General features: G+C 42.3%; 1 protein-coding gene across 3 annotated transcripts in view; it reads left to right on the forward strand.

The window, feature by feature from the left end:
- Nucleotides 1–27756, forward strand: part of PDE4D (phosphodiesterase 4D) — a 611966-nt gene that overhangs the window by 29156 nt on the left and 555054 nt on the right. Inside the window, exon 1 of one of the 3 annotated variants that reach the window (XM_083703505.1) lies at nt 9728–9817. The exons of the other annotated variants lie outside the window; for them this stretch is intronic. The gene's annotated coding sequence lies outside the window, so the exon portion shown is untranslated. Of the gene's footprint in view, nt 1–9727; nt 9818–27756 lie in introns of those variants that run through there. 3 annotated transcript variants of the gene reach the window in all.

Raw genomic sequence — 27756 nt, forward strand, 5'->3', positions numbered from 1 at the left:
TTCCACTGGACCACTCTGTGTGAACACATTGATAGCAGAAAAGGAATATTTCTTTCCTGCTATTTCTGCCACAGAACAGGCCCTCAGGTGGGCTCTAGCATATGTTTCAGTCAGGCATGTCTGTTTTACTCCACTGTTGCATTGTTTTCCACCCTTCCCATTTCATTTCCTGACTCCCTGAAAAGGTCAGGTTGACTCTGCCGACAGGAAGAGGATTATTGGGAGTGCTTTTGTATTGTTATAAGAATTTAAGGTCTCAGATATATAGAAGAAGAAGAGGAGGAGGAGTTTGGATTTTATATCCCTCTTTATCACTACCTGAAGGAGTCTCAAAGCGGCTAACATTCTCCTTTCCCTTCCTCCCCCACAACAAACACTCTGTGAGGTGAGTGAGGCTGAGAGACTTCAGAGAAGTGTGACTGGCCCAAGGTCACCCAACAGCTGCATGTGGAGGAGCAGGGAATCAAATCCAGTTCACCAGTCCACCGCTCTTAACCATTACACCACACTGGCTCTATAAATTAAATGTTCATAAATTTACAAGGCAAACAAATAAATTTACAAGGCAAACACATAAATAAGTATGTAAACCACATGTCTGAAAATAGTACAGGAGAACAACATTTGGGTGGGTGTGATACCACACAGTGGGAGGAGCCCTGATGGGGTTTGTTGTGCCCTTTGAAAGGCCCAACAGAGCCTAGTTGCAGCTGCAAGAGGGTCTAATGGAGCCTGTTGCTGCTGCTGCTGCTGCTGCTGCAGGAGGGTCTGATTGGGCCCAGCCGGCTGTGGAATAATGAGGGGCCCCAGCCCCCTCATTGAAAATAAGTGTCAGGGACACGCCCAGCAGAGAGGAATCTCCAGAGGAAGAGGAATTGGCTGCACCTGAGTCGCCAAGAAGTAGGAGGCGGAGCAAGCGATTAGAGCCGAGGCGGGCCAGCAGGAGGAAGGACGTGGCGTATATCTGGCCTTGGGAGGGGTCAGAAGCCAGTTGAGTCAACTGACTCCGATGGTGAAGGATGAGTTGTGGAAGCTTGGACTGCTGTAAGCCTGTTATTGAGAAATAAACCTCAGCTACTTAAACTGCCAGCGTTCCATGTCTTGTGTGGGGGAAGCGCTAAACATGACAATAAGGGGCACTCCCCCCCCCCCATAGATGGTGTGCCTGTCCTACAGCAAACATATAAAATGTGTATGACAGATCTGATAGCCTAGTTTTTGGAGACTCCAGTGAAGTTGAGACCGACCTTGTTAAGCTTACCAAGAAGCCTGGTAGTCTTGCAACAACGTTTTCCTCCAGCACAGGGAACTCTTTAAAAAAGTCTGTTTTAATTGCTGGCTGAGAACAAAGGCACACATTGGGAGATTATTGCATTACAAAAGGAGGGGATCAGCCTTAAAACCAGCTGTCTTCTGCTTAGGGCTGCATCAGTGTAGAATAAAATGTCAAGCGTGTTTGTGAAGGCACATTTAAGCTGCATGAAGACTGAAGCCTCTTAGCCAAAAGTGGCCCGGCACAGGAGGGGTGGAAATCCTCCTGGCCTGTGGGTGTAATACTAGCGGCAGGGAGCACCATGAGCCACGTAAAGGTGAGGGCTTAGAAAGAAGATGAACTGGTGGCGAATGATAAATGTTTGCATATAAAGCAGAGCCTTGCTTATTTTGATGAGTCAGAGTTGAATGAGGTCACCGAGTACTTGTACATTTTTTATTGGAATATTAATGTCTGAAATTACAGACAGCCTGTCTGTGGCTGTACACACTTCAGTCCTGATATGATTCTTTTGAAGATTCACTGGAGGTTTTTCAAAAGGGCTGAAATATATAGACTCTGCAGAAATATATAGAAGACTCTTCTGTTGTGCTAAGTGGGGAGGCAGAGCAGAAGAAGGCCAGGTTACCTTAATTGCCAGCCAGGTAATTTAGGGAATGTGTGGGTTAAACCACAGAGCCTAGGACTTGCTGATCTGAAGGTTGGCGGTTCGAATCCCTGCAATGGGGTGAGCTCCCGTTGCTCGGTCCCTAGCAGTTCAAACCTAGCAGTTCAAAAGCACATCAAAGTGCAAGCAGATAAATAGGTAAACAGCGTTTCCGTGCGCTGCTCTGGTTCGCCAGAAGCGGCTTAGACATGCTGGCCACGTGACCCAGAAGCTGTATGCCGGCTCTTTTGGCCAATAAAGTGAGATACAGTAAGTGCCGCAACCCCAGAGTTGTCTGCGACTGGACCTAAAGGTCAGGGGTCCCTTTACCTTTTTAACAATGCAATAGACAGCCTTGTGCCTTTCTAGGACACTTTAGTATTTCAGGACCCTTTAGTATGCACGCCTCCAGAGACCAGGCGTCCTAACCATGAGCAAAATGGAAGCTGGGTGTCTCCTCTCCTTTTTTCTTTATGTGCAGGAAAGGAGACTTGAGCTTTTATCACAAGATTTAAGCTTTTGCTCCTCTCCCCTTCAGTGCTGCTGTTTCAGTGGTGCCTGGCCGTCTGGAATGAGTCTGTGTGCCACTTCCTCCCACAGTCCCATGGAGAGATAACCTGCAAAGCTGTGTCAGGGGGAGGGCCCTCCCCCCCTTGAGCCTGCAACAGTCTTGCCCAAGGGAGCACTGAACCCAAAGTCTCTTTTCATGATGTTAAACAAGTATTGCCATATATTTCTTAGATTTCTTGGGTTTATTTCCCTGCTTTTATTTATCTGCCTTCAAACACTCTAAAACAGAAGGCCACAGGCACCAGGCTGTGGTTTTGAAGTTTGATTAAAGACCGGACAAACTTTTCTTCTTTTGCTTATGGTACTAGATGTTCTTCATTTCAAAGAATGCATGACATCTGGCAATTACACTTTCTGACCTCAAGGTTTATTATTTTAACTTTGCAAAAGGGCTGGAGCCTGGGGGGGGGGGAAGCCCACTACATACTGAGCACCCAAAGAGGTTTATTCCTGCTCAGCACGGGCTGTCAGCTTTTGAAAGTGCTCATCACCCGTGAGAGTGTAGGAAGCTGCTCCATGCATGGCTCTCCTTCCCAAAACGCGATCTCAGGTGACAATGCTATGCATTCATATGAAGTGTGTTGACCAAGCTATAGACACCAGTAGAATGTCTCTCAGAGACAGAGTTCGGGGGAAACACTGTCCTTCCTTGTGTCCAGCAAGATGGATTTGCAGAGTGTGGATTGGTTGGCCCTCAAGAGTCATCATTTGTGTTTCTCAGAGCAGGGCTGATTGGTGGCCCTTGTATTGGTCAGACAGACAGCTCTCAGAGTGAGTTTTAAAATCTGAAAAGACAACCTTGTTAATTAAAATAACAACAGACCAACAAATAACATTTTGAGCAGATAAAAATGCAAGTGAGGGGCTTGCTTGGGTGTGGCATTGTAAGTCTCCTTCCCTTTTTTCTTCCATGGAAAAGGAAGGAGAGGAGGCTTGAGGTTCATCTCAGAGAGATAAAAAGCATGATGCTCATTCCAGTGGCTATACATGTGTCCCAGAGCAGGGCCCTATCATTAGGCAAAGTGAGGTGGCGGCCTCAGGTGGCAGATAGCAACCTGGGAACCTGCTTTATCCCAAATCATTTGCCTCTTTGTCTACAGCAGGGTCAGAAACCTTTTTCAGCCATGGGCTTGTCCACTGTCCCTCAGACCATGGTGGGCTGGACTAAATTTTGAAAAAAATAATAATGAATGAATTCCCTATGCCCCACAAATAACCCAGAGATGCATTTTAAATAAAAGGACACATTCTACTCATGTAAAAACATGCTGATTCCCGGACCGTCCGCGGGCCGGATTGAGAAGGCAATTGGGCTGCATCCGGCCCCCTGTCATTAGGTTGCCTATCCCTGTTCTACAGTGACTGGCAGCTGCTTTGCAGGATTTCAGAGAAGGAGCATTTGCAGCCCTGCCTGGAGATGTCGAGAGAAACCAAAATTGACAGATTTGCCTCTCTGTAGGCACTAGGAAAAACTGGGCTGCTCTTCTTTTGCTGAGGCCACTAGCATTTCATTTTCCCTTAACTGCTTCTCTTTGTGATTCTTCCTGTGACTTTGAAAGGAAGTAGAAACAGACAGAGACATTTCTATTCAGGCTAGCTTACTTTCACCTGTCACTTTGTCACTGGTTCATGGTGTCTAAAAGGCAAAAGATTTATACAGACTGAAGAGAAACTAGAGTTCAAGATGGCATACAGAAATGTAGCAACAGAAATCAGACCTCCAGTGTAATGGTCTTGATGTTAGTTACAAGAGTAGCAATGCAAATAAGAGTGGAGAGTGAAGTTCAGAAGATGATGGGAATGCAAATGAAATGAGTGAATGCATCACAGTTTACTTGAATGGAACGCATCACCATTTAACACTATGAACCTATGTAGGTCTACTCAGAGGCAAGCCCCATTGAATACAATGGGATTTAGGGATGTGGAAATAAGTATTTACAGTCTGTATCATTTTTGCAAGTAATTATTCCTAAGTCTATCCCATCCCATGTTGATCTGCATTTTTTAAATAAAAAAGTATGAACACTTGCATTACTGTTGAATTCCCTCCTCCATGATACACGTTGTCTGCATGTCTTATCCCAAAATAGCATTTAAGCACACCTTCTTATATGTGTGTTGGGTAAGATTTTTTTAATCAAGAACTGTATTGCAAAATTTATAATACTGTAAAAATGGAAGGATGACTGTGTTCAGATCTGCCTATTAATCTGGAAACTGCAAATGAGTTCAGTTCAGTTTAAAATGTGAACTGGATAAAATTCTTGAGCATTCTTATTGGGACTTACTCTCAGGTAAACATGTATGGGACTGCATCCTAAATTACATTTTCATCCAAATCAAAGGCTTCAGAAATGAACAGCTGTTTTCTACATAGGTGATGTAAATTCAGCACAGAGGGTTGTATCCAGCACGTACAGGGAATGGATTCTCAATGCACTTAAGTTAGTAATGTCCTTTGATTCCTATTGGCCTATTCCAAGTATGACTTATTTGGAAGTAACCCAATGAATTGTCACCCTTTGTTTATACTCGACACATTTGATGGAACATGTTTTATTTACGGTACTTGCAATCTGTGCAGCCACAGTATCGTGGCATTGATAAATGGCTGGTTCTCTCAGTTAGGTTTAAGCAGGGTGGTCTCCTTTGCCAAGTCTGACAGGTTGATGGTGAGATGGACTTGTCTCAGGTCCTTCCCTTTGGCATTTGTAGACTGCAGAACACCAGGAGAGGCTGCAGTGGTTGCTGCTTATGGGCTTTCTTATAAGCAAGGCAAAGCATTTTAAGCAAAGCTCAAGAAAGGCTCAAAGCCTAACATGTGTTGAAGCCCTGAAAATGCAGGAAATCCAGCTCTTCTTGTGTACAGTCAAGAAGGCACTGTTTCTTCTGAAATTGACACATCATCTCTCTCCCCACCACCCACCCCCGTCTTGGATGACGAACTTTCATTAATGTTCCCATGAAAGGAACATTATGTGATTATTGATAGCCTACCCCCCTGATTTTTTTTCTTAGTCCAAATATAGTCCAGAACGATAGTTTTGCTGTTTGATGTTCCAATACAAGAGCAACTAGCGGGCCCTGTAAAGAGAGCAGCCTGTGATTCCCTGTGTTTAGTGTTCGTGCCTCTTTGTTTTGCCATGCATCCCTGATCCAGCACCCATTTGTTTGAGAAACAAACACAAGGCTTCATATTCTGCTACATTCTCTGTAACCTGTGGACAGTTTTCTGCATCTCTGATGCAATGAGGATTCCCTTTTGCCTTGTTTGCCCAGCACACGTGAGAAAACCATTTGCATGGCTCTGAAAATTGCCCTTTATTTTTACAATCTGCTCTTTGCATTCTTGCCATTCACTTTAAGTGAAAATTCACCAGCATTTATAGGAGTAATTTCTCCTCATGTACACATTTTTTAAAACATTCCCCACTCAACATCATGCATTTTGTGTGACGTTTTCGTTAATAGATTCATTTTTACGCAAAATTGTATGTGAATTCCAAAGGATGGCTGTGCTTTGGTTTTTGAAAGTGCAAATTAGGTAGGTTATTGTCTAAATGAATTGCACTTTTTTCCTAATTCCTCCATTATGTTCTCTGCACCACTCCAAGTGGGATGTCAGTGTAGAATGTTCCCACTGCTGGGATTTAACTCTCAAGACAGATGACGAGTGAAACTTCTAGCTTCTAAAATGGTTTATTGAAACACACTGTCTATGCATACAAATTCTGTAGAGCACTGGAAACAGCTTGCACAAGCTTTCTGCCTTTCTGGTGTGGTGGTGAGAACTGAATGTAAAAGAGGAGTCTCCTTCGTACAGCTGCTGCTAACAAGTTTCTACTCTTCTTCATGGGGCCTAACCTGGCTCCTGTCCAAGACCAAACCACAGAGGCATTTACATATAAGTAAAGAAGTAATATTTTATTATAGCAGTCTAATGTTACAAACTCAGCAGCTAGGAAAGAGAAGACTCTAGTCCACGTGTCCTTACAAGGCGAAGGAGTAGCATCAACATATCTGATGTGAGAGCAAGAAGAATCCAAGATTAGTAGCAAGTTCCAAGACTGCAAAGTTCTGTGCAGAGTTCCAGGACTGCACAGGATCAGTGAAGTTGTTCCAACAAGTTTCCCCATTTACCTGCCAAGCTTTTAAGCAGAGGTAGGGAAAGCTCAGCTGCTCGCGAGTCCCAGCCACACAGAAGTCCCTGGCCTGAAGGTAGACGCTCCTCCTAGTGGGATTAGTCTCCTTTCTTCTCTTGATGCACTGCCTCTTTCTTGATGCATGCTGCTTCCTCTGAACTTTTCCACTGTGTCACAGTAGTTTGTGCCCAGAGTTCCCCTCATCCTCCACATGGTAGGAAGGCGCAGCCCCTGGGTCTCCTGTTTTGACAGGTCTGGGCCTGCCCTGGGGGTACTGCTGCAAAGCCTCACCCTCTTCATTCTAAGTCATTGTCCTCAAGTGCCTTCCTTTCCTGGCCTGAATCAGAGCACTCAGAGGGACCAGTGCCCTTGCCAGACAGGAAGTAATATCTGTGCAAGCTGTTTCAGACTGAAATGTCAAAAGTTCAGTTTAAAAGATTAAGGTACTTCTTGCATTCTGTTTTTGAAATGAGGCTTTCCAATTACGGGGGTTATCATGATGAGATCCTGCACTTCAAAATCTGCCGCTGCATAACTGACAATAAGCCAAGGAATGGTGTGCTAGTGTGAAGTACTAGCTTAATGTAGCATGAGAGGTTTGCACTGCAGGGAAGGCAAGAGGTGGACACCTTTGGGCCAGGGATTGGGTTTTCACTTTCCCCTCTTAGAACTTATCCCATATGGGTTACCAGCAGGCAAAGGAATCACGGAATTAGTTTTTGTCAAAAATGGATTATTCTGCTTTATGGGAGGTGCTGTCATTTGCCTTTAGATAAATTTCCACCTTTTGTCACATTTGAGTATATTAGCCCACTCATTTGTTAATGAAAGCCGCTGACAATAGGACTCCAAATGGGAACGAAAACCATGCTATTATAAAATAATACAGTGTTATGTAGCCAACAAGCACCAATTATAGAGGCTTAACTGCACTTCAAGGAAGTCATATCTTGCACAATGGGAAGCCTTATGTGTTAAACAAATGATCCAACTCAGACCTCCAGCTCAATGCAAATAAAGTACAATTTAACTGTACAGCAAATTTGAATGAAGTAATAAGTTTCCATTCTGGCATTTTTTTTTTTGTTCCATTAAACTTGGGAAATCAATAGTTAGGTTCTATAAACTAGGAAGCATGTAAAAAAGGAAAAACTTATTCTGAAAAATGCCACTAATAGGATTTATTTTAACTCAAAAATGTTTCAGAATACATGTTCCTCCTTCAGTACCAAGTTACAAATGAACAACATTATATACAGGGAAATTTCAAGTGCTTGAAACATTACAAAGAGGTAAAATATGAGCAGTGTTTCAGAGCATGCTATCAAAGTAAGCAGTGGGTGAGGCAATTTTTTGAAGAAAAAAAATGGTCTACATAACCTGAAACCGTCTGAAAAGTTTAAGAGATGCTAATTTTTTTTTAAAAAAAAAGATCATGTGTAAAACATTGTTGGGAAATGAAAGTAAAACCCAGAGTACAGACCATGGTAGGCTAACTAACATGTACGTCATTACATTGTTTGAAGAAGGCCGAGCGCTCTGGAGAAGCTGATCACTGAAGCCACACTGTGCTTGGCTCCACGTATGGCCTCATCTGCCCCAACAACAAATATTGGAGTCAAAGCAGTGCTGGATTAAATCCTGTGGAGGCCCCTAGGCAGTTGAACTCTCGGGGGTGGGGGGGCTTGCAGATTATCTCCTAATACGTTTGGTGGGATAGCACTGAACTAAGAAAGCTTGATTGTAATTTTCTTTCAAGATCAAATCAGTATTATTTTGATCCATTGTTGTGGGCCCCCTAAAAGGTGTGGGGCCCATAGGCTGGTGCCTAAGCTGCCTATTTGGTAACCCAGCACTGGGCCAAAGACACCTCAGCCCCCTAGAGTTGGTATTCCTGGGCAACCCTATAATAGGAGTTTCCTGGGCACTTAGAGGGATTAAAACAAACAACACTATTATAAAATCACAAATCACTTTTAGTGATAAAGTCTACTTTTCCAGCCATCTTCACAGTGTGGTTAACTTAGAACACAAGGAGGTATATTCACAATGAGAGATGGGAGAGATGTTTGATTCAGTTGGCATTTAAAAGCTAGCCTTCCTAATTGACTTTCCAAAACAATATGCAAACCCGGAACGCAGTCATCCTTCAAAATTTGCCCTTCTCTTAATTTTGCATTGCAGTTTTCCAGCCAAGTAATATGCTCAAAAATGCATATTCTGGGGTATAGTGTGCATAAAAATAAACACATCTGAGCAAAAAAACATGCACAAATTGATTGCATTACAGAAGAGTGCCTTGCAAATATTTGCAAATTAGGCAAAATTGTACACAAAACCTTTCTATTAGGAGAAATTCACTGATGGATATTCATGATTTGAAAAAAATGATCACAAACTGATGCAGAAATGTAGAGAAGTATGGAAAAATGAGAAGCTGAGCGAAACCATAATTGATGGATTTTCCCATCCCTATTGGCAATGTAGTATCATGCAGGAGAATAATAATAATAGTAATAATTTATTATTTATACCCCGCCCATCTGGCTGGGTTTCCCCAGCCACTCTGGGCGGCTTCCAACGAAAATATTAAATTACCGTAATACATCAAACATTAAAAGCTTCCCTAAACAGGGCTGCTTTCAGATGTCTTCTAAAAGTCTAGTAGTTGTTGTTCTGTTTGACATCTGGTGGGAGAGCGTTCCACATGGAGGGCGCCACTACCGAGAATGAAAGGGAAGGGTTAGCATCTGGTAATTTTTTTCTGTGGTAACTGATGGTGTTTGCTTCTAAACTCAAATAACAATGTCAAAAGTGGAGAACCTGTTACTGCAAAAGTTAGAGTCCTAAGCAATACTCTGTAGCCCAATGTTGTTGTTTTTTCATTTTTCATTATGGCTTCCTTAAACTAGAAGGTTCTTCCATCCCTAACTGCAAACAAGTTCTTGCTTTCTTATGAATCCTGTCAAACTGGATACTGTTTACATTACTCTAATCCAAAGATAAGACGCAACTTACTGGGCTGGGGTTTGGGATCCCTGCCCGCTTACGTACCATGCGGAACTTGTATCAATCTTATGTTGACGCTGCTAAATGCCAGCAACATAGTGAAACTGCACACATTTGGAAGCATAGAGTTCTCAAGCTGTGTTTATGTGGGAAGAGAGCAGAGGCTGAGCAGGGGTAAGTGTTTCCCTCTATTTTATGCCTTTATATGAGGGTCTGCTTCTCTGGCATCTTTCAATGTAATATAATCTCATTTGGTGCTGGATGAGGATGATGGGTGTAAAGAACTTTTGACCAGAAACCAGTCAAAGCTACAGCTTTATTTTTCATCCTGCAGCTTAATGTACAAGCCACTTACAAAATCCAGCAACATCCAAAGCTTAGAGACAACGGAGCTGGTGTGCCTTCTAGGGTGAAATGGCCCAATTTACTTCATATGGGAAAATTGAACAACTCAACCTGTTTCTCGACCTCCTGCCCCTTAAAATATATTTGACCATTTCAAAAGTCAACCAGTCAGTAAAAATGGCTGAATAATTTGGTATGAACAAATTACAGATATAGGACCAGATCCTATTGGTTTTAAGTGTGAGAGAGCTAGACATGTGCTTATTTTCCCAATAAAACCAATGGGGCATTGGCACCACTGATTTCAGTGAGACAACAGCGAAGCACATGTTTCACTCTCCCATTGGAACTAACAGGACTGAAGAATGCTTAGCTCTGGCTGTATTGTGTCCATTGTGTCTTTCTATTCATTTTGCTCCAATCCATTTAGGGTGAGCTGATGCAAATGTCTCTGCCCCCCAAATATTTCAGTAGGTGGCAATGATGTTTGTACCAACCACGAGAATGTACTGTATTTTTCACTCTATAAGACGCACCAGACCATAAGACGCACCTAGTTTTTAGAGGAGGAAAACAAGAAAAAAAAATATGAATCAAATGTTGAAGAGGCTTTGTGCGGCTATCCCTGAAGCCAGAACAGCAAGAGGGATTGCTGCACAGCTCTCCCTCTTGCTGTTCTGGCTTCAGCGATAGTTGTGCAGCCTGCATTCGCTCCATAAGACGCACACACATTTCCCCTTACTTTTTAGGAGGGAAAAGTGCGTCGGATAGAGCGAAAAATATGGTATTTAAAATTTTAAACTGGCAGGTCCTTCCAACCTTACTTACAGCTGAATGTGTGAATGGATTCAAATAAAAAAACATTGTGTTACAGAGGTGATATCAGTTTGCTTGGGTCTTCCTGAATCACATGGATGTGCAGAAACCATTGCTTGATGGTACAGTCATCAAATGATGAGCCTGAATACATGGATTGGTTGCTAATCTCTCTTGTAGACAGGCATAATTTCTACCCTTTATTTCCATGGATAATTTATAGTCTATGAAAATGTTTATTCTGTTTTGGTTTTTATACTTTGTAAGAATGTTTTTGCTACTTTTGCTACTTTTTTGTGTGAAAAAGTGACTAATAAGTGTTAATAATAAATAAAGGCATAAATAATACAATACTGTAACAAAACTGTGCTAGTTTGCCTTTTTTGGCCTACCCAGAGAGCTGTGAATGTTGCTGCTATTTTACCACTGTCTAGAAGCATTTCTGCCCATTATCAGCTGGTTGTATCCATTGCTTCATTTACAGACATATCTTTCAAACCCAGGTCGCAGCCAGTTTTGGAGGATCTCATTTGGCTACTGAAGCAAGAGAAAAGGGCTAACATTTCCACAAATCCCACTGTGCCTCCTTGCCATTTTCTGTACAGCCACATGGTAGAGCTATTGTGTCACTAATCACACAGTTTTCGATATAAATAAATACTGAAGTTCCACCCCAGAATGAAACTAGTTGAAACCCTAGCCAAATTCTGGACGTTGCCTTTTGATACCATGGAAAGAAGGTAGAGGCAAAGAGCACAGCTGATCAGCAGAAAGTTGCAGTCCCCTATTCAAGTTGCTGGGCGCTTCCTATCCCCTTTCTGATACCTTGTGGCAGTTGTTTTACAGATTTGATAAAACTGCTTCCAAAATATAGGAAGCCTCCCTTCTGTGCCCTTTCACACTTTCTGAGGTGGCTGGGTAGACTGGGGGACTTTTTAATTTTTTTAAGAGGCTGGAAGTTCCCTGCACTCGTGATCAGCAAGACCACATCCTCCCTCTAAAACAGTGCTTCTCAAACTTGGGTCCCCAGCTGTTGTTGGACTACAACTCCCATTGTCCTTAGCTAGGAGGACAAGTGGTCAGAGCTGATGGAAACTGTAGTCCAACAACAACTGGGAACCTAAGTTTGAGAAACATTGGTGCCTGTAATGACTATTCCTTTTCAAGCCATCACCAACCATGCGTGGCTCCTGGAAGTTGCTTGCCAACAATGGAGGATAAATCCTGCAGCCTCAACTTACACATGTGTTGCAAGTCTGGATGCTGCTTGGTAATTATGACTACAGTTTTTCTTCCACACTCCTCCGCAGCTGCTTTGAGCTTTTTCAATAGCCACGTGTCCTACAATACCAAGGACAAATCTGTCCTCTATTTGAAGAACCATCTAGTTCAAAGATTATAGGAAGACAGAGCCTGATGGGTCTTGAACATGTCCACCGACTCTTAGCACCTTGTCAGCAGGCAGAAAGGGCACATAGGTCACCTGGCAAGATGTACTGCATTTTGTTTATAGGTTTGCATCTGTATGTATAGATGAGCTCCTATACTGTAAATCTCTGCCATCTTTTGCTATCTGGATTTTTGTGTACCTGAGCCACTGTCATTTGCTGGGTTTTTCTTCTTGCTAGATTATGACAGGAAGGCAGCTCCATCTCTTCTAAAGGAATCCTAGCCCATAGATTCTGATCCTCATGTGGAACACCCCCTCCCCATGTGTTTAAAGTGGGCTTGCTTAGAATTCCTGCATACTTTGCCCAGTAAATGGAAATTAAAACCACTACCATCATTTGGCCACTAGGGACAGCTTTTGGCTTCCCTGGACTTATTGACAACCTGTCCAAATACTTTATTTTTCTGCCATAGTAGGCAATTTCATTTCAGCCCTGGCTCAGTTAGTTTCACCCCGGTAAGTGACTTGAATTTTGCTCTGGCAACATTAATATTAAGAAATGGATTTGTTCTTGGAACACTTTATTAATTAAGCAAAAAAGAACAGTGTGGATCATAGTTTTCATAGCAGGCTTTATGGCAGTCGAAATATTTTCAGAGTCCTCTTTAAACATGGTGCTCCAGGGCTGCATTAACTAGATGTGCATATGTGTGAAGGTGATGGTGGAAGTGGGCATTATGAGAAATCATGAACTGGCAAGCGAAAATAGAACGGCACTGAGAAAAGTTCACATGCAGGGCAGTCTTCCTCAACCTGCTGTCGTCCAGATGCATCTTTCATCCCTGACAATTGGCTGTGATGGCTGGGGCTGATGTGTCTCATAGTCGAAAACCTCCAGAGGGCACCCAGTTGGGGAAGGCTGTCATAGGTGTCCACCTGTAAATGAAAGACAAGAAAATTAATTTGGAGCGTTTAACACAACACTTGGGAAATTTGAAAATACACCCCCACTTTCTTTAGTGAAATATTGCCTCCTGTGGCTTCTCCAAAAAGGATATGTAGCGCTTAGAATAAAATTATAAAATGTACTGAAGGAATGGAGCCATGCTGTATCAACCCATCACAGGGGACCAATGTAATATATTCTGGGAAATGGAAATGATATTGTCCTCATTTGCACCACCTTAGAATGCAGCATATGATGGACAGCTCCATTTTGCAGACAAAATCAGCAAGTATAATGAATACATTGATGGGCATTGACCTGGGTACAAATCCAAACTTGGTTCTGATGCTCACTGAGCAACTCCTGGACATTCTTTCCCTCTCAATGCAATCTCAATACAGGCTTGCTGTGAGTGTATTTAAAAGCAAGCAAACAAACCGATGACACCTCATGAGGGCAATTGACCTAATGAACCAACCTCCTTACAAGCAGCTTGGTGGGCAGATCACATCCAGAGAATTTAGATAGCTAAGCATTTATATTTACATTATATTGGCAACTTGTAACTAGGAATGGAATTTCTCATTTTCCCAGTCACAGGTTCAGTTCAGTTCACATCCTTTTGCTCATTTTTAAAGAAGTCTTCATGAAAATTCATCAGGATTTATAGAAGCATAGAATTGTAGAGTTGAAAGGGACCACAAGGGTCCATCTAGTCCAGCCCCCTGCAATACTCACTGCAGATTTCTCCAAATAGACCTTTGTTTGTATGCAATTTTCTCTGGTATACACCATTTTGCAAAGCAATTTCCCCTAATATAATGAATTTTTAAAGATATTTTCATGAATTGATTCACTTTTATGCATGCTTTGTCCATAATTACTTGGCTGGAGAACTGCACTGCAAAATTCGCCAAAATGTGAATTTCGAAGGATGTCTGTGTTCCGGTCCTCATATTGTTTTGGAAAGGGTGAATTAGGTAGGATCGCCTTTCAATGTGAACTGAATTAAATTTCTCCCCATCCCTATTTGTATCCATGTTCCAGCCCTTTCCTTTTCTCCGTATTAGCTCCATTCACTTCTTTATTACCTCAACCCACTCCATCTCATCTCTTTCCACCCTTCTCCTTCTTCTCTCTCTCTTCCCCCCTTCTTTCTAGCTATCATCCCTTCCCTCTTTGTACACACTTTCTCCGACGAAAATGTAACATTGCTTACTCTCCGCCTCAGTACAGATGTGTACTTGTTGTTGTTGTTCAGTTGTGTCCGATGCTTCGTGACCCCATGGACCATTGCAAACCAGGCATTCCTGTCTTCCACTGACTCTCGCAGTTTGGTCAAACTCATGTTCATAGCTTCAAGAACACTGTCCAACCATCACATCCTCTGCTGTCCCCTTCTCCTTGTGCCCTCAATTTCCCCCAACATCAGGGTGTTTTCCAGGGAGCCTTCTCTTTTCATGAGGTGGCCAAAGTATTGGAGCCTCAACTTCAGGATCTGTCCTTCCAGTGAGCACTCAGGGCTGATTTCCTTCAGAATGGAGAGGTTTGATCTTCTTGCAGTCCATGGGACTCTCAAGAGTCTCCTCCAGCACCATAATTCAAAAGCATCAATTCTTCGGCGATCAGCCTTCTTTATGGTCCAGCTCTCTCGCTTCCATACATCACTACTGGGAACACCATAGCTTTAACTATACGGACCTTTGTTGGCAAGGTGATGTCTCTGCTTTTTAAGATGCTGTCTAGGTTTGTCATTGCTTTTCTCCCAATGTACTTAGATGTGTACTTAGAGGACCTGATTTCTCCCTCAAAGGGGAGAAGCCACATTGTGGCTACCTAGTTCTTTTACTGTTCTTTATAAGCAGCTCCAGAAACCTTTTGGGTGGAGGAATATGGCAAAATGTTTCATTCCCCCCGTCAGTTGTACAGCATGCAGAATGAAAACCTTCATGCTTCAGAACATGAAGGGTTTGCAGAGGCTCTTGAAGCACCGAGTTGTGTTTCACAGGTTAGTGAAAACTAACAAACAAAACTGGAATCAAGAAGCCAGACGGAAAGGAGCAACCTTTTCTTTGAAAGGTGGGGGGATCATTTTGAATATAAGAGCAGGTCTGCTGGACCATGCCAAACGTCTATCTGGCCCAGCATCCTGTGCTCTACAATGGCTATTGGGTGCATAATGAAGTCTAACGAAGCAGGATTCAAAACTAATAATGTTTTTCAGTTGTTTGCTTCCTTCAGCATATTCAGAGAAAGGCTGCCTCTGAGCCTGGAGAAGGAAAGATGGCTATGAATTGCTTGCTGTATAGAACCTCCAGATCCAGAGCCAATTTGCCTCTGGACATCCTGAAGCTGGTGAAACTCGCAACAGGAAAGGGCTAATAAACCTCCCCCATATCTCCAAGCAGCACATTTGTTTCAACAAAAGCCTCTGGAATCCCCCCCCCACCCCAATCTGACTATCAGTATCAATACACATGTATTCTGGCATGTGGGTGGTATTCCTACGCAGAGCAGACCCATCGGAGTTAATTGACATAACTAAGGTTCATTAATTTAAGTGGGTTTTAGTCTGAGTAGGACTTAGTTGAATGCAACCCAGGCTGTGTTAAGGTGGACAGACACCCTTGTCACAAAGGATTTCCCATGCATTTCAGCAGAAATTTCCAGACGTCTCTCTTCTTCTCTCCCGTTCCTTTGCAAATTTCTCTTCCCCACCACCCCCAGATGGTTCTCAATAAGCCCTTTCCCCACACAAAGGAGAAAAGATGGGCTGCTGAGTTTTGGGCTGTCTCTCTGGTATGCAGGAGGTATAGAGGTATTAAGAATAGGTGGCTTAGCTGAAGTGCCTGGAGGGCTGCTTGAGAGAGAAAAGAGCATTTAAAAACGAACTTTTAAACAAAGGCTTTCCTTATTAGAATTGTGGGGGGGACGGGATACCCCAGATCCCCTGGTTATTGGCCTGAGCAGAATGCTGGATTCTTCCCATTATTATGTGGATTGTGGGTTACCCTACAATTGCTCTATGTCACAAATAGGCAGACGTTGCCAAATAAACATCACTGTGTTTGTTCCAGAGCTGGAAACCTGCATAGGTTGGTGTTGGTCAAAGAGCATGCTAAGAGTTCTCTCTCTCTTTTTATTGTTCACTTCATTGTACTGTCATACTATAAAGGTGGAAGTGAGAGAGCTATCATTCAATTTGCACTCACTCTATGAGCTGCCTTCAGAACTTAGCTTTGCTATTCCTTGCCTGTTAAAGCTTTTGAGCTCTGTGTGGCCTCTTTATGCTTCACAAAGGGTCTCCACTCTGGCTATTGTGTTAGGTAGCTTTTACTTTTGTGGATTACTAGGAAATGAACAAAAGCACGCTTCATATCTTCTAAGTCATTTCATTAATGCCGGGCTGGAAAGCTGATTAGGTGATGCTGGAAGAGATATCTGGCAATACTCCTGTTCAGTCTGTGTCTACATTCAGCAGCAGAGAGGAATGGTTTACAGTGGTACCTCAGGTTACAGATGCTTCAGGTTACAGACTTTGCTAACCCAGAAATAGTACCTCAGGTTAAGAACTTTGCTTCAGGATGAGAACAGAAATCGTGCTCCAGCGGCACGGTGGCAGCAGGAGGCCCCATTAGCTAAAGTGGTGCTTCAGGGTAAGAACAGTTTCAGGTCAAGAACAAACCTCCCAAACGAATTAAGTTCTTAACCCGAGGTACCACTGTATTATTATTATTATTATTATTATTATTATTATTATTATTATTATGGAGCTAAATAGAACTGCTCCATGTCTATATCCCAAAAGGTAGCTCATTCAAATGAAAATCCTCATTGTGTTATTGTTATTTACATTCTGATTTCTAGGGGAAATTAATGAGAAAAGAGGAGTTTCTATTCTTTCCTTCAGCTTCATCTCTGCTCTTCTCAAACTAGAGTTTTAAAAATTCCAGTGAATGTTCTGCTTGCCAAGCGCTTTCTGTGTGAAATACAATATAAAATAAAAATCCTGAGATGCCACATTCACTTTTTGTTGTTGCTGTGTTAGCCCTTTGCTACAAAACCAACCAAGAGTCTTGGGGCACTTTAAAGACTAGCACAAACATCTATAACATAGTTCAGTTGGTTACAGCATGGTACTGGTTGCAGGTTTGATCCATGTACAGGATAGCTGCATATTCCTGCATTGCAGAGGGTTCCTCAGGGTCACTTCCAACTTCATAATTCTATGATTCTAAGGCCTATAGCCTTAGGGGATTGGAAGATCTGGGAGCACAGTTAGGGAGCCTTGTAAATGGTTCCCCCTTCTCCTTTAATCCCCACAACAACCCTGTGAGGTAGGTTAGGCTGAGAAGCAGTAAATGACCCAATAGCCCTGAGTGAGGTTTTGAACCCTGGTCTCCCAGGTCCTAGTCCTACTTTCTAAATGGTATACCACACTACAAAGACTCTAAACTTAGTGAATTCATTGACTGGGGTGCAGAAATAAAATGAGTTATGGAATTAGTGTGTAGGATTATGGAAGTGCTTGAATCCCCCTGAGCTCAAGAGGTCTATCTGGAAGCCCCCTGGCTCTCCTGTTGCTTATTCAGCATTATTTAATATGTAGAGAGAAGAGAATGATGTGGAACGTATTTTCAATCTTTTTTTTAAAAAAAGCATATACAGGAATCAATACCATTATGTTTTCAGAGAATAGCTGCTTTGATTTACTACATAACTACTTCTTTATTACAAGTTTCTGTTTTTAATGAGTAAGAAGTACCTAAAAGAGAAACCCATTACATATTCATATATTCTGTGCTTCAGCAGCTATAGTAAAGGCAATGTTTGCTATATCTACGGAAGGAGAGGGTTTAAAATAAAACTGTGCTGATCTACGTGACATGCTTGCTTAAGTTATTTCAAGCACATGTGAAACTGCAAACTGTATATAGGCTGTTGGCAGCCTGTTTCGCTGGCAATGGAAAGAGGCACAGCTTCTGAATATTAAAACATGAATCTGTCTTGGTCCCAGATGGTTTAGGGCTGACAATCTGAGTCTGCCACATGTGGGAGACATATAAGTAGGTTTTGGCAACAGTGGTAGGATCCTGATGTGATGGATACTAACTGTTAGGATCCAGTTAACAATGGTTAGGGTCCAAATGGGCTACACAGTGAGTAAGAGCACACATTGAACCAGTATTGAGAAAATAAGTTCAGGTGGGTAGGTGTCATACACCAATATTGTTCATTCCGCTAGCACTCTTCATATGTGTCATATAAGGACAGGCAGGTGACCTGTGTAGATTGGCTTGATCAAATGGGCTGGGTGAGTGTCAATTTCAAACGAGGAACCTTTCTGAGCTTCCAACAAGCACATCCTGTAAAGAACTATACCATCTATGCTGAAATTATTTAGAGTAGGTGGTATTCCCTCCCTCCCTATGCTTAGCTTCACCTTCTGATTCCCATTGGCCCCTGATGACCTTGACTGTCTATATAAATGTGTCAGGGTCCATTCTTGGCCCTTATTCAGCAGCAGGTAGCCTTTATATGCTTTCTAGCTTTCTCTCCATTTTCCTGTGACTGAACCCTGCGAGGGTTCTGTTAAGTTGTGGGTGAACATATCAGAAGACACAGCGATTCTTCAAACAGCTCTTGTTTATTCACAGGCCAGAACAGAACTGAACTGAAGGGTTCAGCCAACCTGCTTATATAGAGCTCCACTACAACAGCAGTAACCACTTTCTGTAACTATCGAATCACTGAACGTCACTTTCAATCCCTTATTTGCATATGTGGACCTGAGTGAAAACTATCTACAGTATCCCCCTGCTGGCCCAGGGTGAGAACTTCAGTACATAACAGGTTCCTCTTTCCTCAGGCTTCCTCGGTCCCTACTGCCTCTTTAGTCTTCCTGTGACTTGTCCATTCCCCAATGGACCATTTCCTCTGGAATTTACTTTGATCTATATAATGCTGTGAATGGTTGATCCACACTGCATGGTTCCCTGTTCTCTAATAGCTTCCTCAGCAAAACTCGGAATTCCAAAGGTACTGCTGCCTGGTCCTGATAAATTTTATTAATCTCTTTATTTAATTTACATCCCACCCTTCCTCTGAAAGGAGCCCATGACAGCCCCCCAAAGACTGTTCCACTAAAGGAAATATATTTATATGCTGACCAGTTCTAACATTAGTGGAACCTTGCCTAATGAGCATAGTAGGACTTACTTCTGAGTAAACATGCATAGGAAGGTGATTGCAATGTATTGTATGTATAAAGCACCTTTTCTTCTGCAAGGCAAGGCACATGTGTATTTATGTGTCTATGTACACACACACACACACCCCAATGGTAAAAAGTCAGCATTTGTAAAACCAATAAATAGATTAAAATTAACCACCAGATTTTTTAAAAAGCAACAGTATACATTTACATTTTTTAATTAAATTTGTGTAAATCTCAATTTAAAATACATTATAAAAAGTACAGGAAAGCTAAAGAAAGGCACATACAATTAAAACACAGATTTTTTGAAAAAGCATGATCTTGGTTTCAAAATGCAAATTTGTTTCACATATCCGTACATGTAAATGAAGTCAGCAGTTTAATGCATTTGAACAAAAGGCTTGTTCTTGTTCACCCCATCTGGCAGGTACACAGATACTTTCTGCACTAGCAGAAGATGGCCGAGGACAGGGAATGATGAAGCGAGAAGTGCTGATAGGGAAATTTTCTCTGAAGTTGCCTGACTTAAAGGATTTGTGTTGCCTGAACTGACCCTTGAAGGTGCATTGAACACAGTTTCACTCACTGCTTGCCATAAGCACTTAGCTAAGATGAGTGATAAAAAGCAACAGATGCCAATACACAGGGCAGCTCAAAGTAAATGAAAATTCTGGTTTCTTGAGGCTGTACCAGTAGAGGTGTTAGGTTGTCATGCTGATAGTTATTAGTCCCAACATCTTTTAGGGCAGCAGACACTGCTAGGTTGCAAATGTATTGCACTGATTTCCCTTGCTAACAGTATTCCACAAAGTTAGCCTGGGGCATGAAGTTGGTTTTCTGGGTTTTTTCATGGGAGTAGGGCGGGACACATATACAGTGTTGTGAGATTGTGAGTTTGCGGGGGTTAGTCCTTTCTAATTTCTGGGGTCCTGGATCCAGCAAAGGTTAAAATCTAACCTTTATTCAATTCCATTGCTGAATTAACCAGGTCCTCATTACCACCTACGTATGGTTGCTCCATGCCACCTAAGTATGGGCAAAGGAAGTTGCTTTGTGCCAGAGGGCAAATGGGTAGGCCTCCTACCTCACCTGGCTGGTAGTTAGAAGGACAATAGCAAGGGCTGTTGTGTGAGAGAGCTGGGCTAGAAGCAGGCAAATGCCAAAGACTGAAAGCCATACCGGATTTCTGCTGGAATCCAAGGCTGTGGCTATGGGAGAAGCAAGACCATTTGGGGGTGTTAATGCTGTGAGCACCTCCATCTTGGGCTCAGGTTGTATAAATGTGTAAATAAACCATATATCATAAAGACACCACAGCTGCTGTCTTTCATTCCAAGGAAACCAAAACCTGGGTAAGTGTCTGGATCCCTTGGAATCTCACACTGCTCAGAGATTGGGGTGACATGCATCTAGATCTAGATCTCCTGTCTTTCTTCCATCATGGATTCACCCCCCCAGGTTCATCAAATAATCTGGATTGCACAAATTGCAGGCCAACCAACTATTGTGAATGCTTCATAAAATGGATGTCTCAAGGCTTTGTCCTTGAAATATGCACGTTGCACCTCACTCATGGCTTAGTCGCTTAATGCATTTGTATAGTGCCATTACCAAATTAATAGATGCAGTCCACACAAACAACAGCTTATTAAACAAGGTGATACAGTGGTACCTCGGGTTACAAGCGCTTCAAGTTACAGACGCTTCAGGTTACAGACTCCACTAACCCAGAAATAGTACCGCGGGTTAAGAACTTTGCTTCAGGATGAGAACAGAAATCGCGCAGCAGGAGGCCCCATTAGCTAAAGTGGCACCTCAGGTTAAGAACAGTTTCAGGTTAAGAATGGACCGCCAAAATGAATTAAGTTCTTAACCCGAGGTACCACTGTATTTTATTTTGAGAGAAAGTGAGGGATCCATTTGTCTTCATGTCTAATTTAAGCCCCCTTGATTTCAGTGGGTCTGTTGTAAGTATAACTAAGCCTGGATCCAACCCAACAAAAATAGTTTCACCCCTGCAAAGTACAACAGATCCCTATTAAAAAACAACAACTTGGGCTATAACTTCCATCGAGCATGCCTGAAGGACTCGAATTTCTCACTTATGACAATTAAGTCTCTGGCGTTTCAGAATGGGCAGTGTCAACAGATGTAGTGAACCAGACCAGATGATGTTGTATAGTTGGGCATGGACAAAGGATGTGACTAAAAGGAGCCAAAGCTGAAACACCAATGTTTTGCACAGTGATCACAAAGCACGAAAAGCTGCTCTTGGTCCCTCACCATAGTCTACTGAAGTAGCAGAATCAACTATATTTGTTTATTTAAAAATGTATACACCACTTTTTGAAAATATGAAATGCTGTACAACCAAACAGCATAATAAGTGGAGTACAGAAATAAAATATAAAACATAAAAGATTAACTTGAGAAGAGCCTGCAGGCTCTAGTCCAATATTCTGTTTTCGGAATGGCCAACTGAGATGCCCACGGGAAACCCACAAGTAATTGCTTTAGCTCAGGATATTGCTCCTCAGGTTTATTCAGGATTTTCTTTTAGTGTTTCGCATTTCAGATCTTGGACTTGAATATAGCATTGATTTGTCATGGCTGTGTTTCTCTTAATGAGGCTAAAATTAAATAAGATTTGTAAGGAATTTTGTATATGAAAACACTAGGGCAGAGCTAGAAGAAGAAAGGAAATAATTCAAATGTTTCAGGCTTAGCAACCTGGCACATTGTATATTATTTTTATTTATAGTATTTATATCTTGCTTTTTTTTTTAATAATAATTTTTATTAAGGTTTTCCAAATTAAAACAAATCAAAACAAATTAAATCCAATCTATAAACTTTTTGCCAATAACTAGGACTTCCCCTCCCTACCCCCTCTTGTGTTCCAAATCTTCCAAATAAGCAATTAAATTCAACAAGTTCTTATCCCCAAATTACACTCTTCATCAATAACCCAATTTATCCAAATTCCCATCCCCTAAGATCGATCTATTCCCTTCCACGAGTTTCCCCCTTTCAAGCATAGTACAGATGGAAATAAGATAAATATGAATAGTAATTTTACAGCCTTTGGATTCCAATTTTCCCTCCCCTCTTTCCCCTTTGCGTTTCACCTATCCCTCCACTTCTAATATCTTCCTGGAGTTCCCACATTACACTATGTCCCTCAGGTTCTTTGCCAGTCTTTAATTACGGATGTCCAGTCATATAAGGAGTCTATCAAATAAGGGCCCATTTCTTCTATCCAGGTTTTTATATCCAGGAGTAAAAACTCCAATTTTGTATCCATAAGCTTGTCAAACCTGAATATCCCAAATGTTCCCCCAGTTCTGTCCAGTTCTTGTTATTTCCTTGGTCTTGTCAATCATTCTCCTCCTTTTTATTTCTCTGTTCTCCCACAGAAATGTTCTTTTTCCAAAAGTTTCTAGTGTCTCTGCAGAGGCTTGTTATTCATGGAGCAAAGCATTGCATCATGTTCCTTTCATTTTCCAACAAATAGTTCCATTGTTTCCTGTAGTGTGTAGACCTCTGTAGACAAAATAATGTTCCATTCCTGCAGTTTCCCAGGAGATTAAAAGTTCCATTCAACTGTTCAAGTTTCCTGTGAAAAACACATGCAATATCCCTCGGCTCCTCTAGGTGGATTGCAGTAACAAAGTTCCCTTCCAGAATCACATCCACCAGACCAAGTAGCTTGTTGACCGATATTTAAAACAGTTTATATTCAATTTATAACAAATATAACCGGCAAAGTCCTCATAACAAAGTCTCTATTTTAATCTTCCTTTTTGACAGCTCTTTGACAGCTGTCAAAACCTCCATCGCTTTTCTCCAGGCAGTTTCACGAATCGCTCCAGGGATTCCGGGGGGGGGGGGGGTTTGCTTTTTTAAAACTTCCATTTTTCTCCTCCAGCTCAATCTTATAATTTTCCCTCGCGAAGTTACTGATTCGGCAAGATAAGGTTACACTCGATCTTAGTTGTCCAGTCCTTTGTTTTGGCTCTTCTACAATTTAGGGGTGGGCTGACTTCCTTTTTTCCGCCTCCCCCGTTCGCTCCGAATTTTAAAAATTTATCCCCTTTTTTTAGTCCATATTCCAATTACTCACGGGTTCTTCTTTAGAGCCGAATTTTCAATAGAAGAAGTCAGCGCTCTCCGCCGGATGGCATGCGGCTGCGCTCGGCAGGGATAGCAGAGAACTCAAAGCACCACGCTTCTCCCCGGCACCCGATCCGTAGCCTTTAAAAAGGCTCCTTCACGAGTCGGGAGAGCGCTAACGGTGCCAGCCGAGTCTCCATGTCCACGGCCTCCTCTGGCCGTGGTTTTTGAGGGTCCCCGCATCGCCGGTGCGGTAGGACCCAGCCCCTGCCAAGCCGGCTCCCTCCGGAGCTCGGAGGGAGCCCGCCATTCGGCGATGGCGCCGACCCGGAAGTCTATATCTTGCTTTTTTCATTACATCTGTGTGTCCGATAGTGAAGGAAGATTACTTAAATAGCAACACAATAATAAGATGCTTTTAAAAGGCAGTAGTGGTGGCATATGAAGGCTGTGGTGGGATGATGTTGAAGAACGTCCTCTCCTTAGGTCTTAGATGGGATGGGAAACCTGCAGCCCTGCAGATGTTGCTAGACTCCAGTTTCCATTATCCCAGACTATTGGCCATCCTGGCTGGGCTGATGGCAGGTGGATTCCCCAACATTTGGAGGGTGCATTTGCTGCTGCTGTAGTTGTTTGGACTTTGATGATTCAGTGAAGAACATATGGAAAAATACTGCAATGAGTGCTATATTCAGGGTCATGTAGTACCACACGAAAAACACCCACAGATGACCTAGATTCCTCTGTGCATCACCATCTTTTCTGCAGCCCCCCTGTTCTGTTAATATTTCATCCCTGTATCGGTAGATAGTTTCCATTATACTATGTATGCTGGCATAGCACTGTAATGTTGCCGAATTTCTGCATCAACTGGCTCAAGAGCCTTTATTGACCTACAATGCACATACTCTGATTGGAAATAAGCAGTGCCAGGTCAAGTGTCCCCTGCTCCTGCCTCTTGCTATTGAGTTGTCACTGCCAGCCTCTTAATGCGACCTTGCACTTCAATTCCTTAGTGAAAATGGGTATCTTGCCATGTCTAGAGGGAAGGTTGTTTATAAATAATATATACTTGCCATGGAGGACAACTTGTTCCAGGAGAACTGGATACGGAGCGGAAGAAATGTTTATTTGTAGAGAAGAGAAATTGAGAAACAAAGCATGGAGCGGGGACACACACAACTATTTTCTCATGCTCCTCTAGGCATCTTGTCGGATACCTTATTCCTCCAAGCAAGCAGAAATTCTACTTTGAATACAATCCAATACAGTGGTACCTTGGTTTACGAACTTAATCCATTCTGGAAGTCCGTTCTTAAACCAAAACTTAAACCGAGGCGCGCTTTCCCTAATGAGGCCTCCTGCCACCAATGCCTTTCCACCGTTTGGATTCTGTTCTTAGACAGAGGTAAAGTTCTCAAACCATTTCCAGTTTTGTGGATTTTGTAAACGAAATTTTGTAAACGAAATCATTCTTAAACCGGACTGTTCTTAAACCCGAGGTACCACTGTATTGTTATTTCCATATATTTTGTGTGCAGCAGCTCATAAGCTCGCACACACAATGACTATTTCAACTTGTAAAATGAGCTCTGTGGTAGACTGTTTTAATTATTAAGCAGACTAGTCTCGTGCAGTAATCCCTAAACTGGTAAAGTAATTAAAAGTATCTTCTGTTTAGAACTTTGCCCTGCCATGCTAATTCCCTGTTACCATGTAAGGAGAAAAAGCTCAATGTAGATTACTTATTTATTTATTTATTTTTTTAAATGGTGGGGGAGAAGAGAGTAGGGCAAAGAGACGAAAATTCAAGGGATGGAAGAGTACAGCTTGGCATAAACACAGGTTGACGCTCCCATTTCTCTTGTAACTAAGCAGAGACAGCGGAGAATGATTTAAAAAGTGAAGCGAGTTCCTCAGATATGACTCTGACAAGAAGTTGGATCCTGGTTAATATCTCCATCAGATAATTTATCATACGAACACCAATGGCAAAAACCCTAGGCCAAGCAGCCTGTAACTTCTGGAAAAGGATGCTTATGTGGAAATAAGACAAGAACAGCAGGCTTAGAGAGGTTTTCGTTTTTAAATCAGGGTTATCTGAAGTAGAAGGAAAAAAACCTCCCCATGTGAACTTTAAAAATTGGGCCTGACAATGGATTTGCTGAAGAGGGCAGGGAGAACTGCTGTCAGTCAATGTAAAGACCAGAGATGGCCTCTGGCCCTCAAAATGTTGTTGGAGCAGCACCAGTCAGCATGCTCAGTGGTCTGGGTGACAATGGAAGCCCAGCACCTTTTGGAGAACCAAAGGTTAACCAGCCCTGGTGCAAGCAGTGTTTATCCACGAAACCAATGGTCTGTCTAAATCTAAGACAGCTGTTCCTAAAACAGCATGGAGCTAAGATCTGCTTTTTGTTCCAGAAATAAAGTCAGGCAGACTATCCATTCCAGAGAGATGGGATTTTTACTTTTATAGGTGAACAGCATATATGAATGATGTCTGTCTGGCTCCAGCAACACCTTCTTGCTGTTTGCCAGTTTGTTTCCACCCATGCCTCATCCCCACACTTCTACAGCAGCTTCTCGCTTTTACTGCAACAGGTAGTTAATTGGATTACAGGACAGCTCGGTTCCCTGGAGCCCAGCAGCGGGATAGCCAATAGGTCTCTGCTTTTGCTTCCTCTCTCCCCTCACTCTGCTGGACTGGCTGGAACTAAAAAGCACCCACCAGATGGTTCTTGATATTTCAAAGGAGCTGTCACAGTAGCTGACAAATGACTCTGTGACTTTCCACAAGGCCATTAAAAAAAGAAAAGAGAACGAAAGAAGGCACATGGAGACTCGGTCTTTACGGGGGGAAATCCTTCATGCAAAAGCAATGGGGCTTACGTGCCGAAACATTTCCCCCATTAATTGGCAGGGTTGTAAATATGAAATTCCTGTGAGCATCATACTTGAATAGCAAAACAGCAGAGGTCTGCCAAGTTTGAAATGACTGCAATCTCCCCGCAATCCAGAGACAGTGATGACAAGGAGGAGAAGCAGGTGTCTTGTAAATGAATCTTCCTTACTGCTAGGGTAAAGGGGAGGACTATTGCCATAGATTATAGACTGTGTACCAGGTTCCTGTGCATTTTATAAGTCCGCCCCCAATAGATCAGAGGTGGGGGAACTTTGCCTTGCAGATAAGAATATAAGAGGAGCTGTTCTGGATCTGGGCAAATATCAAATACAGCCAACCAGATGTATATAGGGAAATATTTCCTGTCCCTCTCATTCACTCACATGTTCATACATAAATGTGTTCCTTCCCATTTCTGCAACAATCTGCAATTTTTGCAAAAGGAAATCCTTATAAATTGCATTGAAATTTATTTTCTCTCAAACTCGGCATTTCTAAATCTGTTGTGATACCTTCTTTTGAGTCAGTAACTTTACCGGATGTTTTCTTAACATATAAGACTTTCTGAATCAAATTATTCTTAACTATGACAGATTTGAGTATGTGTTAGGTATGTGACAGAGGGCAATATGATCAGTTCATGTGCCATCCTCACCCCTGATGCAAATACAATCTTTAACTCATTCTTTGTCAATTAACAAGTAAAGAATTTGCATGTGAATCTTGAAGGTGAGGGTGAGCTTCAATAAAATCCACATGGAATTTGAGTTTTGCTGCTATGCTTACCTTTTTTTCAGGGTGGCCAAGAGGTTGTGTAAATGTCCTTTAATTTTACAGCTCTCCAGTGAGGGTTTGCATTTTTCAGCCTCCCTGGCTGTTCATGCTTCCTGATCTGAAGAAGCCACATGGGAGGAGTCACCTGATGACATCTTCCCATGGGCTTTAATTGGAATGCAGGATGTGCAGGCAGCTGGCTACCAAGTACCTGAAATTAGTGCACTCGTTGATTTGATTTTTAGGGAAGTCCTTCCATTTATCTCTACTACATATCTGCACTGGTTTCTTTAAATGTAAAAAGCTTCTCTTGGTTACAACAACAACAACAACAACGAGCTTTGTCTCATGGCAGGCAGACGGCCTAGTTTCCCAACCCTTACAGGAACACCCATCCAAGGATGTCATGAGGTTTTAAGTGTGTGTGAACACCCAGGAAGGCTGAAAAATGCAAACCCTCAGTCTGGGAGAGTCTGGGAGAAATGTTTAGTGCAAAGAAAGAAAGACAGATTGGTCAATGCACAACAATAAGGTCAGGCCCGTACCCACCAACATTCTAAAGAGAATGTTCAGTGAGAATAAGGCAGAGAAATGATTTTATTTCCCCCAC

Source organism: Podarcis gaigeae (genome assembly GCF_964106915.1).
Source record: "Podarcis gaigeae genome assembly, chromosome: 11".
Taxonomy (NCBI): domain Eukaryota; kingdom Metazoa; phylum Chordata; class Lepidosauria; order Squamata; family Lacertidae; genus Podarcis; species Podarcis gaigeae.